This window comes from Cupressus sempervirens, chromosome 5, assembly GCF_028749045.1.
Source record: "Cupressus sempervirens isolate cs-2001-9-10 chromosome 5, ASM2874904v1, whole genome shotgun sequence".
Classification (NCBI taxonomy): domain Eukaryota; kingdom Viridiplantae; phylum Streptophyta; class Pinopsida; order Cupressales; family Cupressaceae; genus Cupressus; species Cupressus sempervirens.
In genome coordinates this window covers 307,918,990-307,938,521 of record NC_143122.1, presented here as the reverse complement: position 1 = coordinate 307,938,521, position 19,532 = coordinate 307,918,990, and the positions used below count along the sequence as shown (strand labels likewise).

Genomic DNA, 19,532 nt, shown 5'->3' with positions numbered 1-19,532 from the left:
AATCTTGGTTTAGACAAATCAAGGTTTTGCAAATCTTCATTCTAATTTTTGGGATTTTACTTAAACAGTTTCTTTCACTTGGAAGATTCATGTGAAGGCACATTTTTATGAGTAAGCTTAGAGTTGAAGACAAATTTCAAAAAGTAGTCCAATCTATTGTTTTCACACTCCTTAAAAGACATAACCAGGTTTTGATTTTCAATTCTTACTTGCTAGTAGGAAGTTGGAAAACCTGGTTTTGAGGCAAAATTGGAAGTCCGGTTCGCTAATTCCATTTTGCCAATTTTGAAACAAACACAAAAAATTACAAATCCAGATTTAGAAAAACCAATCCCTGTCATCTTCTAGGAACCAAACGGACTCTTAGCCTCATATTCTGTGAGAAGAATACTCCTGTTGCTTCTCCTAGGAACACCTTTTTATTATAATAAGAATCCGGTTAACTTGGTCGAAAGCAAGCGACTCAAAAGCAGAGAGGAATGTTGAAAGACAAATGATGCATTTGTAGCCGAATCCAGGGATTCTCGGATGGGTTGGTGACAATCGAAATTAAATCACACGCAACAAATGAGGTGGAATATTATATTCAAAATATTAATCTCATTTACCTCATGTATAATAAACAATTTTAAAGTATGCATGATTAATCTAAACATTAAAGGGAATTAAAAAAATATCAGAGAAGCAAAGCCTATGCTGTGAGAAATCATGTGACGAACTTCTTCTTCATGGCAATATTTCTCCTTCATGTAAAATATATTGCTGATACAAATCACTAAAATCTCCTCAAGCAACTTCTCATTTTAATGATGATCAACCATGCGTGAGGTTTGACCTATAGAACGTTCAAAATCCTTGAAAACCAAAAACCACTATCAGTTGGATAAGATAAATCGGAAAACCTTTCCCAACAACCAGGAAATCGCATTTCTAGTGCGAAACCCAACTTTAGCAGCCCGAACATCTGTAGGGAGAGTTAAACAAGTCGAAAAAAAACCCTTTGCTTTTGTCGGCAGTGTGAAAGAGGTCGAAAAACATTGTTTATCTCCAACGCGAGACAAATCCAGTGGGTAGTGCCCACATAGGGAATTCCTTATCAATTAATTAAAATGGTTGGTACATGAAGAATATAGTATCATTAAAAATTATTATATCATTATTTTGTGCTTATAATGATAAACTAGTATGTTTTTAATAATACAATTATTTTTTAGATATAATTTAATGTGAATAAATTAAATTGTAATTAATTTTTTTAATCATTAATAAAGTCTTTATATTAATACTAAAAAAGAAATTATATATCAAGATATGCCATTAGAGGCAAGAAGACCCTTCCATATGTCATGGACATATCCATGCCAACCCAGTGAAAAAAAAACCTTCCCAACAAAAATTGCCACCCAACCCTTTACATACATCATAGCAAAATGACCACATAATTTACATAAATATGATCCATACACCTAGACTTCCAAAACCAAACCAAACGCTACTCAACCTAAATTTATTAAAACCACTTCCCTACATCTTTTTTGGTAAAATTCAGAATCCCAATACTTTCCCTAACAACACCATCCTTGCAATAAGCCTACCTCCCACTAGAATCTTTTATACGAGAAGAAGCAAAGACACATCAATGCTTGTTCCAGAGACATCTATAAACTTAGCTAGGGAACCCATCAGCAGATCAACACCTGGCCCAACTCCCTGCTAACTAGAGGCATTTGAATCCATAGACAAAAAAAAACCCCCAAAACAAGGGGCTTATCTTACACACTCGAACCATTGACTAATACTGGCTAAGAGTAGGCTCAGCCCACTCTTAGCCAATAGCCTGAGCCTAATGCATAACAGTGGCCCTAGGCTATTGGCTAAGAGTGGCTAGGCCCATGTTCGTATGAGTAGATTAAGCCTGGCCCCAACAGAACCAACACCATCCCGCTCAAATCTCCTCTTACTCTATCTTACCAAAATTTTCCTTCAGATTCTCAACTTCCTATCCTCACCCATAAGCGCATTTGACTTCTAGGTTGTCAATTTGCACTTCCTCACCACTCAGTACCTAATGAAAACCTAATCCAACTCCATAGCATGCAAGAACTCCACCAACTTGCACCAGCCTTTTCGAGAAAATGGGAGATGTACTTCAACAAGAGCGCTAGCCAACCACACTGGTAAGGGTTGCAACTCACTTGGGGCACCACCAATCATCCACCGAGGTTGATTTTCCATGCAGGTAATAACCCCCAACTCCGCCATTATGAAAATATCTTAAATTTTGCCACCCCACTTCGGCTCTACACATTCTCTCACCAAATACATCACCTCTAGTTTCAAATCAACCACCGTAAGTGATAAAGCCAAAAACAGAGATGAAATCTCCAAATTTGACCTTGGACGTTAATCTTTTTTTAGATATTCTTCACTAAAAAATAACTTTAGCGCCTCCTAGAAAAATTCTCCATCGAACATGAACACATTCTTGAGCCACATGGTTGAAATCAACCCCTTGGAGCATAGGATTTGCCCATCTGTAGCCAAGGAAAAGTTTGCCTCCATCTTGCCACTACACCTCTCTTCCGTGCCTCAAATTTTTAGATAAAAATAAAATTTGGAAGGTGAGTATTTGAAAGTTTGTGACAAGGAACAACTCCTAATGTTAACTACCATTATTACCCAATCTTGCCAATCTACCACACATGCCAAAACTATGGGTACTTAGTCATCTACGATCTCGTCTACCTCCATTTGCATAAGGAATGTCTACTTTTAGAGATTTTGATGCAATGGTGGCATCAGTTTGTACAGGTCTAGGTTGCAAAAATCCTCCTCTAAAATACAAATTTTCACATTAGCTCCCAACTTTTACAATGTGTATGCCAACTCGTTGGCTTCCCTTATTACACGTGATTAATATAATTCATCAAATTTGTCCAACGAACTTTGTATCAACATGCCATGTTTATCTAATTACCAAGTTTCCATTTCACCTTGGGCGATGTCATTCAACACTAGTAGTGATTCACCTTCCAAATGGATTCTTTGACCCCAATTCTCATGCCCAACAATACTGCTTCTACTACAACTAGACACTTAGCCTAATTATTGGTTTTTCTACTATCCTTTTTATCGCTATTGCTAGTATTGCCAGTCTCATCCCTAACAACTACACCAATCCCAGAGGGTCCCAGGTTTCCTTTGGAAGTCCTTTCCAAATTAACTTTGATCCAACCTTCCTCTAGGACCTTCCACAAATTCTTTTCTTGTTGAATCTAAGAGGATTAACCCCACGAGATCTATTAACACGAAAATTATAAGTAATTTATAATTTTCAATTTAAGTAAAAAATTTACTTCTAAAATATATTTTAAATAGATTAAATATGTTATTTAATTATTATTTTTTTTATATGAATAAAATGACCATTTAAAAAACCTCTATGTAAAAAAATTGTTTCAAAAAATTAATAGAAAAATAAAATGAACAAAATAGCACAAATAAAGATAAGAGAAAAAAATAATTATAAAAATTAAAAATTAAACTAGTTTAAAAATTAGAATTAAAATAATCTAAGAAAGAAACTAAATTAATTTTGAAATCAAAAAATTAAATTAATTAGCAAAATCAACACGAATAGAAGTAAGAAAATAAACTCAAATAATTACAAAAACTAAGAACTAAAGACTTGAAGGCTTGAGTGCTTGAGTGCTAGTGTGTGTGGGATGATGTCATGAATGCATGATGCAAAATGGAGCAAATGGATGGGCTTATAAAGGGTTCAAAGTGAAATTTATCCCACAAGTTGACTAAACCTTAAATAACTCCTTAAATCAATCCTTGAACAGGGCTTGAGAGGGGGACAAAAATGGGTCTCAAGCCTCGATGCACATCGTGTTGATCTCTAAGCCCAAGTTTCCTATTAGTGTCTAACACTTAGTCATTTCCATGGTAGTGTTGGTCAGTCATCACTATGGCTGAGCCATCTAGAGAAGGTCAAGCTACAAAGGACTTGTTTATATTTCTTCACATGCCGAACAAGTCAAAGGTTGTCAAGTACCCCAGTAGAGAAAGTGTCAGGATGCCAAGTAGAATAGTAGATATTGAGAATTTGGAAAGTTAATTAATGTCGATTGAATTAGTATATGTCGAGCATATAGAAGCTGAGTGCCAACATGAATGTTAGTTATTATTGAGCGTTAGAACATTCAAGTGCCAAGTAAACCAGGTTTGACATATGAGTTTGTAATGATGCAAACACTTATGTAAATCATTTAAGCTGACTTCTACATGATATTGAATGATTGTAGAGATAGTTAAGGAGAAAATTACACATTTTGGATGAAGACATTAATCCCAAGATAAGCATATTAACCAATCAAAAAATTAGAAGGATTAAATGACAAAAAGATGAAATATGGATCGTTGATTATGATCTACAACTTTCTACAATTATCTATTTAAGGGGGGGTTCTAACCGTAACATCATTATGTGTGATGAATGGAGAAGTGGAGGAGTGAAAAAACTTAGACCAAAGTAAGGAAAGCTAAGTCAGATAAGAGGTCAGACAAAGCAACCAAAGCAGTGAAGGATGAAATAGAGTATATCAGATAGGGAGGTCAAATAGAGATATTGAAGAGAGGAGATCCATAAATATCTTGTAGAGAAAACCAAAGGATCAAGTACTAAATCAATTTTAATAGACCGAGTCAGGGAGAACTTCTTAACAAAGTGGTTTTAGTAGTCCTATTTAATTCTTCTAACAGAGTCCTTAATTTATTGTAAGTATTAAATCCTTCAATTAAGGTATGCCCTAATAATCTTAAAAGATTTTAATAGATCATACCTCTAATAGGGTAGATCATTAGATATGATCAAATTGTAGCCCTAACAGGTGAACTTTTATTATTGCAACAATAAAGAGTTATGGGTTTCATCCAAGGATAACTTTAAGAAACCCCCCACCCAAAAAAATTATAAAATGTTGGCAAATCCATCATTTTTCAAGAGGAAAAAAAATATTTTCACTTGGCAAAATTTTCAATGTACAAAAACTTTGTTTTAATTGACTATTTTTTTCCAATGTGGAAGAATTTCATAAAATCAGTGTGATTAATTCCTTTTTTTTAGTGAAATACATAACTTAGGAAGCAATTTTTACCCTCTTGAATGGAAATAATATATAAATTATGAGGTGATGTTTCCTCATTTGATGGAAAATAATACATAATTAATGAGGCAATTTTTCCCCTTAGCTGGAAAGGGTACATAATTAATGAGGCAATTTGGTGGCTATTAATGCAAACAAATGTAACACATTGGTGAATGTTGTACAACTTGTTTTCAAAGCATGTGAAACATGACAATTAATTTCCTTTTGGCATTAAATGCATGCTTTATAAAACCAAGTTGCGGACAAAAATGATAACGTGTACTCAAAGCACAAGGTTTTCTCTAGATTAACAACTACAGTTGGGAAATTTGATGAGCATCCAAAAGGATAGGCACCAGACCCTATAGTGCACCTAGGGTAGGTTGGGTCTGAAGGAGATTAGTATGATATTATTAGTAGCATGATGAACATTATGTGGAATCTCTAGATAAATTATCCTAGGTATATCAGTGACCGACATGAACTAGAGCAGGAGGTAGAAAGGGAGGTGTTGGACCAGGAAATTCATGATTTGTGATGACAAAAGAGGCTCAATCCACATGCTACAAACATAGAACACCTTGAAAATTTATTGGTAATGTTTCAAGCTATGCGGTGGGTACTTCATTAGTTTTTTGTTTCCCAAATCATTTTGTAAAATTTTTGGGAAAATTCTGCAAATTAGTTATTAGTTACCAAAGGTACTGAAGCTTGTATGCACCCCTTCATTTTCTATAAGAAGGGGTACCAAGACCCTTTGGGACTTGTATTTATAGGATATACAACATATAATACATACAGTTATAAGTTATTGTACTTTGTTAAATGTTCATAGAATATAATTTATAAGGTTATGCAACTATTTCAATTTTCTAGCTTGATTGTACTCATATTTTTCAAATTAATATAAATCCAGACTATTTTATGCCTTACTGGATGATGTTTGATCAAGGTATTTTTTGCCTACTAGACTTTATCTCGAAAGGCCCTCCTTGTTTGGAAAAAAGTACATATTAAAATGTATTACGTAACAACTACAAAATGGAAATGGGTGATAAATACAACACAGTGGAGTTGTACCGAACAATAATATATCGTTTGATGATTACATATCAATGGTGGAAGTCTTATTTCGGGTCGAATGCCTGAAATGAAACATTGATCTAATTTTAATTTCCATAATGGTGAGAAGTGTCCACTATCCTCACCACCACCTCCACTTCACACTTGCAATGTGAGTTGGCATTAATTATATGTCCCATCACCGTCAATTACATTCCCTTTACCATTCACTTCAAATGATTCACTTTTTCTTCGGTGTTGAAGAAAAATTATAAACTATAATCCTACATACGTGGGAAAGATTTCCAAAGATTTTTAACTAATAGAATTTAACTTTAAGGACTAAAGTATACAAAAGGTTAAATGAATGCCATGGCAGTCGACCTTATTAAGTTATTAGTAGACTCTTTTCTTTGTCATTTGTCAAAAAAAAATTTCATTGGGTTAAATTGGTTTATAATTATACCCACTAAATCATTGTGGTGCTCAAAATGTCATATTTATTATTATAATTATGATTCTATTCTAGCTTTTACTTTTTACTAAATTAATAATTACCAAAATGGTTGACTGACTCTCCCTCTCTTGTACTATTTTGAAAACTTTTATTTTTCTAATTTTCTTGAAAGACTACAGGTTTTCCTAGACAGTAAAGTGAAGAGAGGTAAAGGCAGGAAGAAGGGCCCCATATGTGGAAAATTTGCTTGCTCGCTCCCTAAATGCAGACAATTCATCAAGGAAAAAATGTGCGAGAAATTTCCACTCTGCTTCCAACATCCCGCATTCAATTTGTTTGCTTGCTCGCTAAATGAGTACAATTCAGCATGGAATCAACACTACAAGAAGTTTCCTCTCAGCTTTCATATCCCGCCATTTCCATTTCACTCTAGGAGTCATTGATAAATAAGTGGCTTCCCTAATCACCCCCGGTACGCTAACAAAATGGTTTCTACCTATGTTCTTGTGCTTTTTCAAGGAGCTGCTAGAGAGGTTGTTAGAGCACTTCTCTCTAGGCCTATTGATGCGGGTGTCAATACCCTTCTCTCAGGCTATCAAAAATTGGGACAATGGGTGAGTGAGGAGTTGTTATGCTTGCAACCCTCATCTTCATTTGCAGACTCATACATTCCAAAACTACCCAAACATAGTGTGGGTTTGGAGAATCAAGTAGCAGATTTGAAAAGGTGGTTATTTGAAGATAATTTCAATAAGATCGGAGTGATGGGAATTGCGGGCAGTGGCAAAACAACCTTGGTTGCTGCTCTCTGTAGGGATTCTGATGTCCAACGTAAGTAGACCATATATTTACTCTTTGAATCAAGTAATCTCATAAAATGCATTTTTTGGGAGTTTCTCTCGAGAGGGATGTTGAAACCATAAGTTAACCATTTACACACACCCACACAAAAATTCGTGCTGAATCAAGGAATTTTGTTAAATACTTGTTTCTGTATTGTCTGGGCTTTGATAGGAATTAGATCTGAGAAGAGGAGGCTATTTTAATGCTGGCCTATATTCGCCCAAGTGCTGCGCAACCTATTTCGCTGCTAGGTAAAATGTGCATCACTTTAGCAATCGGATGCAGGAACTGTATGTGTTCCATCGCACTCAGATAAGCCTATATTCAAAACATCAATCATACCCACAACCTTAACCGTGGTGTGACAAGACAATTTACCTCTGGTTTGTGGCGATCTCTGTGTATAGGTTATGTTTTGACCTCCTTTTTAAGTATATAATCTCATGCTTAAGTTAGGGAGCTTCTCTAGCATGGAAATCTTCCTCAGTTAGTCATGCAGGGGAATCCTTTTCCATTGGTATTTGTTAACTGTTTCTCGTCTGCTATTGATGAGCTCTTCATTGTGTGAACCATCTCCTGTTGACAAGGCTGGATAGTCCTCTTCCATCCTCTCCTCCTCACAGTGCCTGAAAATGATTCATGCCTTAATGTGGTTTCTGGATTCTGTTCTCCTTCCCCTCGATCTGTCTTCGCCTCCTCAAAGTTTCTGAACACCATTCATGCCTCCACCTTTAATGTGAAATCCTCTCCCCTTCCCCTCTTTCTCTTCTGTCTTCATTGAAGTGGTTAAAGGCAATTGAATCCTCAACTTGCTTATGTCAATGCAATCTTCTCCCCCATCTTCTCAATATATCCTCTTCCTCTCCTTCTTCTTAAAGAGCTTAACGGCCATTCATATCTCCTCTCTTCCCTTCAATAACCCCCTCCTCTCCTCTTTTACGCGTATGAAGAGCGTTTATTCATCATCTTGCTTTACATGGTGTAGTCCTCTCTTCTTCCCCTTAATCTGTACTCTTTTCTGCTCTGCTCTCCTCTTCCTCTTAAGCTATCCTGTTTGGTCACTCCTGTGAAGACATCTATCCTCCCCTTCTCATCTTTGATCCATCCATTCAAGCCCCTGATCTATCAAGACCTTACTATCAGGTCAAGTGGCCAATATGCAGAATACTTATGCTTAGGATAGCTTTTATTTTCACTGGGAAGTGGGCTTGTCCTCTGATATCAAAATGACAAGTTAGAAAATGTTTCCAATGAGGAAGTGGTGTGTTTAGAGCTTCTAGTCTGGTTGGCAAAGTTGCGTGGGGATTTTTAGCCTGGCTACAATCCTACATTAAACTTCTAGGGAGACTAGAACATAAGACCTGATCTCACTTACTGTAGTATGCTCTTTGTGTTCACACTTGTGTATATTGGTAACATCACCGAATCGTGATTAGACTTGCCCATCAACCTCTCAATAAAGAAGTCAAATTTCAATATATTGATTCTAACTTACTTCCCAATGCATTCTAACGACAGCAGTAATGGGAGATTTGAAAGAATTCATATATTGTTGCGGTCATTACGAATCTGCATATGTGCTCAACCCTTGCAATTTATTGGCCACCACATCACAGAAAAAACTGCCCTTAGTAGGAGAAGAAAAACAACACAAATACGATACAGACTCAATGAATTAGCAACTTAGCAAATAAAATTATTTATGTTTGTTAATTAATTACTAATGAGACCTTACTAATACTTGTCTATCTATTGGAAATGACCCTTGCGTTCTTTTCTGATTTCCCTGACCTTACGTTCTCCATTCTTCTTCTCAGAACGTTTTGGAGACAAGATAATTTTTCAAACAGTTTCACAGCTACCAGATAACAAGACGATTCTTGTGAGCATATGGAAAATGATTACTGGGGATCAACCGTTGCCTGATTCTCAGAGTGAGAGCATTCATGAGGCTCTTCAGGAAATACTCAGGCTTAAGCGAGAAAATATTCTAGTCATATTAGATGATGTGTGGCCAAATGTTAATCTCGAAGAATTGTTGTTTGAAGCAGAGGGATGCAAGATTGTTGTTACAGTCAGGGACATTGTCAATTCCATACACCTTGATAGCACTCATTATATGTCTTCGCTTGGATAGGAAGATGCTCTATCCCTCTTTTGTTATTGGGCCTTTGGACAAGAAAGCATTCCAGATGGATGGTTCAACAAACAACCAGTCAAAGAGGTATACCTATGTCTATCTACGTCTCATTTGTTGATTTTAGTGAACCTGAAGTCTACTAAATTTTCCATAATACGACATTATATTTTGCTAGCTGATATTGTGTAAATCTGCTATCCATTCCATGTTTGCAATTTAAGAAGCATGGTTCGTTTAGTTCAGTATGTGTAGATCTGAAGGCCACTCTTTGAGATTATATTGCGGCTAACTAGTCTGTACTAACAGGTAGCAAAAGAATGTCTAGGATTACCACTTGTATTGGAGGTGATTGGACGTTATTTACATAAATACAGTGAAAATGCATATTGGGAATACGCCAAAAGGCAGCTTTCACAAGGAAGACGAATCAATATTAGATCTTATGAAGAGGATGTTCTCAAGCGCCTAGCACTGAGCATAGAAGATCTGGACAATGATACAAAAAAATGCTTTTTGGACCTGATATTGTTTCCTGAAGTTAAAAAAATCCCTGTTGATGCTTTGTTTCATATCTGGATTCATGTTCACAACTTAAGCCTAGAGCGTGCGTCGATGATTCTTGTTGATCTCGAAAAAAGAGGGCTCTTGAATTCGGTACAGCTAACTCATAATTCAAGGTAAGTGTCTTCTTTTAGATTCTTTTGTTGAAATTGCGTTGAAATATGTAGCAGAAAGATATAGATAGTGATCATCAAGCCGAATGAGTAAATCTCCCATTTCTTCCAGCATGATCTAAATGGAGTTTGGACATGTAATCGTTTTACTTCAACTCAAAATTTGTAATCATTGAGATGTTGCTACTTCATTTTGAGAACTTGAAAAAGCTGTCTCACTGAAGATTGAATGCATCTTAACTCTTGCTTTCCCAGCAATTGTGAGATATATTCAGTTCAACATGATATGTTGCAGCGTTTGGCTATTTATTGTGCGGAATCTGCGGACAACAACCAAAATGACAAGATATGCAAAAGGTTGAGATTATCTCCATTATCTTACTGGGAAGATCCCTCACATGGAGATATAAAAGCCGCTGAGATTATTGCCATTCGCACAGGTTGATTCCTTTAAATTGGTTTATTGATATTCACAAGTATCAAGCTTCAAGCAAATGAGTGAGGCCCATCAAAATATATATATTCCTTCTTTAAAAGGTTTTGAATACTTTTGCAGGTCCAATGAAAGAGAATAAATGGCCTAAGTTGGAGTTTCCAGAGGCCCGTGCTCTTGTATTGATATTTGATGGAAATGAATATTTCCTTCCACCATTTGTGCAGGAAATGTCTCGGTTGAAAAATCTTATCATAATCAACCAGAAATCCTTAGGGCTAAAATTGACGGCATGTCAACCTTTAGTTCATTGGTTCAACTGAAGAGCCTTCGGCTTGAAAAATTGATTGTCCCTGATCTAAATTAGTTTCAATATTTAGGAAATCTCAGGAAGCTCTCACTGAGTCTCTGCAGCACTGATAAGGGATGATTGGACATTGAAGTGTGCTCAAAGCTGCTTAAACTTGAAGAGATTAATATTGACTGCTGTGAGGATATTGAGGAATTTCCTGTTGGTATTTGCAATTTCACTTCACTGAAAACACTGTCTATAACAAATTGCCATCAACTTCGCAAGATTCCTGAGAATCGAGGGAAGCTTGAAGGATCTCTTCAAGTGCTGAACTTAGTTGCTTGTCTGAATCTCAAAGAACTGCCAGCCTCAATTTATGAACTTGGAAATTTACATTTCCTTGTCAAGGCTTGGAGGCTCTTCCACGTGACTTCAATAAGTTGGAGAGACTCAAAATTCTCAACATGGGTGACTGCAAAAAAATCAAGAAACTTCCTAGAATGGTTAATGGCCTTACGTCTTTGTCAGATGTGATCTGCGATGAGCAATTGAAAAAAGAGTGGTCTCGTTTCCGTGAGTCGATTAATGTGATAATTGCAGAACCAACATTTAGTTTAGAGTTTCTGGACACATAACTTTGCTCCGGCAATCATTTATATTGTGAATAGTGACTGTGGACCATGGGTTGAGTAATTTTCTTTCTAGTTTTACAAGCGGAGTTAGAAATTAAGAGCATTTGTTTCATTGGGGTTGGAGTTCTATCTATGCACTTTAAACTTATGGTAGGATCACAGAGTGCTTCGCACTACCGTCAATATTGTATTTATGTCATATGTTTTAATTTTTAAATTATTAAGGGTTTTAGTCCCTAGCTACAGCAGACACATGAGTGATCATGCTGCAATGTTCTTTTCATTGTAAATTGTGCCTGAGCAACAATTAAATCCTTTCGCTCGTGCTTTAACGTGTTTTCCTAGAGTAAGAAATTAGTAGATCAAAATTTTTCTTTGCCGCATATTACATTTTCTTGGGTCTGGCAAATGGAAAGGAATTTATAAATTCTTAAGCCTTAACATACATCTGGGAGATGGTGGAGAACAAACAGAATCAGTATAAGTACGTAATTTCTGGATTTGATTGTGTAGAGTTTTTTTATCATTAATGTTTTGGATCATAGTACATGATTCATTAGTATAAGTACGTAATTTCTGGATTTGATTGTGTAGAGTTTTTTAACCATCAATGTTTTGGATCATACTACATGATCCATCATCAAGATACAAGAGAACAAGAAGATCCATAGTGAGGACAAAAATGAATACTCCATGCAAAATTTCTATCACGCCCTTTGCCAAAAAAATTATGATGTGGGACTCTATGTATGACAGAAGTCAAAATCCTTCTAAAAGTAGGAACCACTTTTATAAAAAGTTTAACATATTATTAAAATCAATTTGGACTATATTTATGTTTGATAGTTTTTAATTTTTAATTTTTTGATTGGTACATAGTTTTTAAATTTATTATCATGTAACTAAATTTAATTATATTGTTTTACTTTTGATAATTTAATTGAATAAGGGACTTGTATATATATTCATTTACAATTAATATACTATTATTTTATTTCAATAAATAATACATTTGACTTTTTAATTTTATAGTATACTATAATTTTGACAATTAGTGGATATATATATATATATATATATATATATATATATATATATATATTTCAATGTTGGTGAGCTAATCTTTTTGTTATTCTAGAAAGCTTTGTACATTGTTATTAGTCCTTGCAAATTAATGTACGGGCATACAATTAATTTTAAAAAAAAGAAATATCTTAATAGTCCAAAATTGAAACTGATTTATTTTTAAAATATATTTATGTTTACTAATTTCATCATTCTTATTGATTGTTATATTTTTGTTAGGGGCTAAAAGTATTTTTTCTGGGACTAAAAAGCCTCCATCAATCTGGATATTCTGTATCATTTTATTCTAGGGACTTACATCTTACCCAAAATCTACTAGGTGTGTTCAAATCAAATCATTTTTACAAACAACACTTAAATTGGTAGGGGATTTTCTAGCCTCAACCCAAAACCAGCCACTGTAAATTGAAAATTGAGAAGTCCTTTCTTCTAATATGAGGCCCAATTAGCAAATCTTATTGTACGACGTCTGCTTCCCCGTGCAACTCTCTCTTTTTAATTGGAAGAAATCTTCTTTCAACATCAAAATTTTTAATTTTAAAATTATGAACCCTGGTCAATTTCCTTGTACTGATCAATGCATTCTGCAATCAATTTGGTTTTGTATCTTTTCTTATATGTCCTCTTATGTCAATCAAAATGTCTATTGATTTTTAAAAGCTCAGTGCTTTAGGAGAAGTGAAAGGAAATCACAAGTGTTATTTGCCACTAGAGGGTGTATTTTCTCTTGCATTGTTTCCCTCCTATTGTCACACTTTGCAAGCACTTATTAAATTTTGGTGGCTCTAACTGATTAGAGAATAAAAGCCTTGGCTCTGCTTCTTCTAAGAATAACAACTCATACACTGACATTTTTTTCATCCTCAATCTTAGATTATGACTTGGATCAGTACTCTGGTTTGATTGTTATTAATTAATATTGTCTCTCTTACCAACAACATTTCTTAGTACCCCTCTATCTCTCCACTTACCTTACCTTAGATCATTTTCCTAATAAAATAAAATATAATACTTACTCTGTAATAGAAACAAATTTCTAGATTAGTCAAATATGAATAAAACATGATAATGCATATTTAAAAAGGTGATAGATGCTACTCCATGCAAAGACCAAAACCATGACCTGCAACCTGTAACTACACCCTTTCATGAGACCACGGGGCATCCAACCAAACTATTGATGTGACTGAATTGTTAGGACGCCCATGGCTTGTATTCGCTGCATTAAGTAGGAAATGTTTGAAAATATCTTAGTGGCAAGTTAGATGACAATATATTGTCATTCGCTTTTTTCTATGCAATTGAACAGGTTGGAACAAAAAATTGTACAAACTCAAACATTAATGACAATTATTTTATAAACTGAAATGAAGCAAGGGGAAGAAACGAGCCCACAACCACCTAAGCAGTCAAAGCTTAGTGTGTTGCTTAAGCTCGACGATTTGAAAGGAACACATCTATTTTCCAAAGAAACATGGATGTAACTAAACGTCAACAAACCAAGATGTTGGTCTTTTCACTTAGAAAGGAACATAATGTGGTAACGTACAAACTTTCACACTTATGTGGAGCTCCACAGAGATCATGACATAATAAGGATACCTATGCATAGGACTAATCTTAAATAATAAAAGCTTAGTTACGAATCATAGAGGATGAAGAGAGATAAAGGAGGTTGGAAAACACTATATGCTCTTCAAAACACATGCAGGTATCCAAGAACATGGGTTACTTGTCATGTCAATGGAGCTTTATGGATGGGATGTTTGGATAAGCAGCAAATCGAATCTCAAATGTAGGCAGACAAAAGAACTCAAAAGCAAGTTACCATGAGCAGATTCAAGATTAAAGACTAAAATCTTATATGAGATCCCTCTATAGAAAATGGGTACTTGTCGAATTGCAAAAGTAGCTATAGTTCACCTACTAGGGTATCTCAAAAAGATCATGAAATCTGACAAGTGGCCCATTCTAGTATGGAACAAAAGTTGAATAGAATAAATAAAACTTGGATGAACCAAAATAATTGGTGGATTTTTGACCAAGTCATTAAAAGGCCCATGGACTGATCAAGAGATAAAATACAATGAAAACATCAGACTAATCATATAAAATCAAACTAATCATGCAGACAAAAACAACTTGGGAGGAAGTGGCAAGCCATATGAACATGACCAAAATGTTTACATGGGTACAACAATCAAGTGGAAAATGAAGATACTCACTAGTCTAGCTATAGATTAGCTATTCAAAATTTAGTTATGAGATTGGTAGATTGACAAACTTGAAGACTATAACTATAAATGGAAGTAACAATATATTGATATTGTAGCGACTGGGCTATTTTAGTGTGTTGGGGAAAATATCGATTAACTCAGTGTCAGTAGGAGGCTCAGGTTTTCATAAAAATGATTTGTACTTTAGTCCAGACATAACTTCCCCAATCCCCTCTCTATTGAGACCTCTATAAAAAAACTAGTTAGTGTATAGGCTTAAATCTACACACTCAATAAATGAGGATTAGTAGCACCAAATGATCTAATAATGAAATCACATAAGCTACCAAACATGAGCCTATGAATGTTCAACAAAATAAGAAGCATTAAATAATTGGAATCACATAATAAAATATGCAAACCAATCAAATACTCCAAGATTTGGTTACTTGTCTTTGGTCATATGAAGTGTGCACACAGCTGTGATTTTGGTAGCACTTAGACTCCGAGCTCCAAGAAATATGATAGAAAGATAGGATTTCAAATGATAGCAAAATGACATAGGTTCGATCTGAAAGCCAGTTATGAAATTAAGATATATGAGAATTGTTTATATAGATTTTTTGGAAATCCATAAATGGTTGAGATCAATTTGGGAAAATCATGATGAATGGACAAGGATGAAAGAGACTGGAGGAAAAATTGAAAAGTTTCCAATTTTAAATTGAAAAAGACAAAGGATAAAATTTGAGATATTTTCAATTTTGGAGAGATAAAGTTTCCAAAAATTGAAAATTGATACTTCAGAATCATTTCTGATTTTGTATTTTTAGAAAAAATAGATTTTTCAGTTTATGAAGATTTTCTAATTTTTAAATTTCAATTTCTCATAAAATTAATTTTTTAGATTTTAGAAGATTTAATTGAATTAAAACTTCAATTAGATTTGAAAGATGAAATTAACTAGCAGTTGTGCATTTATGTACGTGCAACGATTAGCGATAGGAATGATTTGTGTAATTGAATGAAAGGAAACAAAGAACTATTATAGTTAAATTTAGAATTATAATTAGATTAGGTTTACAATTTAACTTAATATTTAATTAGGGTTAGAGTTAAGTTTGAGGTTAGATGTTTCAAGTTGGCCGAGATTAGATTTAGGATTATGATTTAAATATATCTTAAATTTTTAATATCACTTAGGATTAATGCAATAGTACACTAACATTTCTTAAAATCAATTACATAGTGTAAGATTAGGGTTAACTTGTTTATGTGTAAGTATTCAAGTTAGGTTAAAAGCTTAATTTATTGGAGAAGATTTTGGACGATATTGAAAACTCATTATTTCTAAAGTAAGGGTTCAATATCTAAGTATGATTTAATAAAGCTTAATTTTAGGTTAATGGTTAATTTATTAAGATAGATGGATTTATATTTTTAGTAGGTGAATACAATTTTCAATCCATAGACAATATTGAATTAAGTTAGGATTAAGATTATGTTTAAGGTTTAAGCCATAGTTAAGGTCACATTGTAGTTACATTATGGTTAAAGTTTGGATTAAGGTTTAGCCTAGGGTTAAGGGTTTGGTAAAATGATTATTTTTAAAATTGGGATTATGATTATAGTTAGGATGGAGATTATGGTTATTGCTAGGATTTACATAATGGATAGCTCTATAAGTTGTGAGAATATGATGATCTTAGAATACATTATTATAATATAGGTAAATAAATGCTTATATTATGTATTATGTTGAAATTAAAATAAAATAATTTATTTTAAATAAATAAATAATTGTCAAAATTATGAAAATAAAAAAGAAATAGAAATTAATTTACATATATGACAAACATTTCTAAATTTCAAATCCTTTTAATGTAAAAAATTTCAAATTATAAAATTAAACCATAATTTTACAACTAAAACCTAGATACAAATAAAATCTCTCTATTTATTAAAGGTATGTAAATAATATTTAATTGCATGCATTTCATTTTTATCTTGATACTTACTAAATTAAAAAATAGAAATGATTTTATTTTAAAATATAAATAAATTTGTATAACATATATTTTAATTTTTCTTCTAGTTTGTAAATCATTTCAAATTTTAAAACTAAACAAAGTTCTATATCTATTTCTCAAAATGAATCAACATAAATTAAAAACTAAAAAATTGAAATCTATACTTAAATGTTACCTTTCTATATTTATTTATTTTTTAAAAAAATTCTACTTTATTTTATGCTTTTGCATGCATATTGATAAGAAAACAATTATTTTATATTTATACTCTAAACAACATTTGTATTATAATTTATTAAAAATATAGAAAGTAATCTGTGTATATAACAAACTTTTCTAAATATGAAATTATTTTTTTGTAAAAAATCAAATGATAACATTAAACTACAAATTTAAAACTAAAATCTACTTACAAAGGAAATATGTCTATATCTATTGAAGATATGTAAACTACATTTTTTGATACATTTTATTTTTATCTTAATAATTACTATATCCAAAAAATATAAATATATATGTGCTAGATATATATATTTTAATTTTTCTTCTTCCTTATATATTATTTAAAAAATTAGAATTATATTAAATTATATTTTCAATTTTCTAAAATGAATCAACTGAAATTTAAAATCAAAAAACTAAAAATCTAGACTTAATACGAACTTTATATATTTTTTAACAATATAAATATTTGTATTCTATTTTATATTTTTGGATGCATATAATTTCAAATTGTAATTGATATGAAAACAATCTTTCAATATTCTTTTCTTAATCAACAGTTCTAAATATAAAATCTAGATACAAATGCAATCTTTTTTTATCTTTTAAAATTTTGTATTCTATTTACTTTATGCATTTCAAGTTTTAATTTAAGATAATTTAATTTTTTAATTTTCAAAAAAAAATGTGTATATAAATTAACTATCTTTATTATTTTTAAGATTTATTGAAAAAAATATGAATCATTGCCAATATATTTGATAATAAAAATAATAGATTTTTAAGATCTTTCATAAATAACACAGATTTATGAGTACATATATTTAGAAATGAATATATTTGCAAATCAAATTGAGGCTATCAAAAATGATTTGAACAATATATAAATTGAAACAAAACTAATATGATTTAATCTTGTTCATATTTATTTTTTGTCATGCATGTATTACCATTTCTATTTGCTTCCTCAACTTCTCTATAATCAATATGCATGCATTTTGTAATTGCTCACTATGCATTTATTACTATATGAAACTTGATAAGTAGGACATGATTTCCACAGCTAGTCAAATTGTGATGTGAATATCAGGATTTAACTGTGTGATTTTGAGTCAAACTCAATGACCCATGTTTCATGAGTAGTGATTCAACATGAATCCATCTCTCATGAGAATAAATGGAACACTTAGCACTCATTGGATCTAGGTGATGCTCACAGGGGTGAAGCACCGGGACTTCCCGGGAGGTCACCCATCCCAGTACAATCTTGACACAAGCAGCAGCAATTATTTGATTACTTCGCTCTATTGAAAGGCACGTTCATTCTGTATTTATTTTTTAAACACCCCCATAGTTGTGAATATTACAATTACCTTCTCCCTCACTAGATTATCTCTTTGATTTTATCTTTGAAGTCAAGTCATTCTAAATTTATTAATAACAGAGACTTCAAATTCCTTTCTTTCGGTTTGTCGGAATAGTGTACTTTGTTTTAAGGCAAATCGTATTTTGTGGCTTTATGCTTAAGGTCTGTTTGGTTCTTAGAATTTAAAAAATTGGAATTTCTACGAATCTTGGTTTAGACAAATCAAGGTTTTGCAAATCTTCATTCTAATTTTTGGGATTTTACTTAAACAGTTTGTTTCACTTGGAAGATGCATGTGAAGGCACATTTTTATGAGTAAGCTTAGAGTTGAAGACAAATTTCAAAAAGTAGTCCAATCTATTGTTTTCACACTCCTTAAAAGACATAACCAGGTTTTGATTTTCAATTCCTACTAGCAAGTAGGAAGTTGGAAAATCTGGTTTTGAGGCAAAATTGGAAGTCCGGTTCGTTAATTCCATTTTTCCAATTTTGAAACAAACACAAAAAATTACAAATCCGGATTTAGAAAAACCAATCCCTGTCATCTTCCAGGAACCAAACGGACTCTTAGCCTCATATTCTGTGAGAAGAATACTCCTGCTGCTTCTCCTAGGAACACCTTTTTATTATAATAAGAATCTGGTTAACTTGGTCGAAAGCAAGCAACTCAAAAGCAGAGAGGAATGTTGAAAGACAAATGATGCATTTGTAGCCGAATCTAGGGATTCTCGGACGGGTTGGTGACAATCGAAATTAAATCCCACGCAACAAATGAGGTGGAATATTATATTCAAAATATTAATCTCATTTACCTCATGTATAATAAACAATTTTAAAGTATGCATGATTAATCTAAACATTAAAGGGAATTAAAAAAATATCAGAGAAGCAAAGCCTATGCCGTGAGAAATCATGTGACGAACTTC

At 33.0% G+C, this 19,532-nt stretch overlaps 1 pseudogene; it reads left to right on the top strand.

Moving 5' to 3' along the window:
- The first annotated feature begins 7,157 nt into the window (after positions 1 to 7,157).
- On the top strand, positions 7,158 to 11,689 carry LOC149555820 (putative disease resistance protein At4g33300; annotated as a pseudogene).
- The last annotated feature ends 7,843 nt before the right edge of the window (positions 11,690 to 19,532 follow it).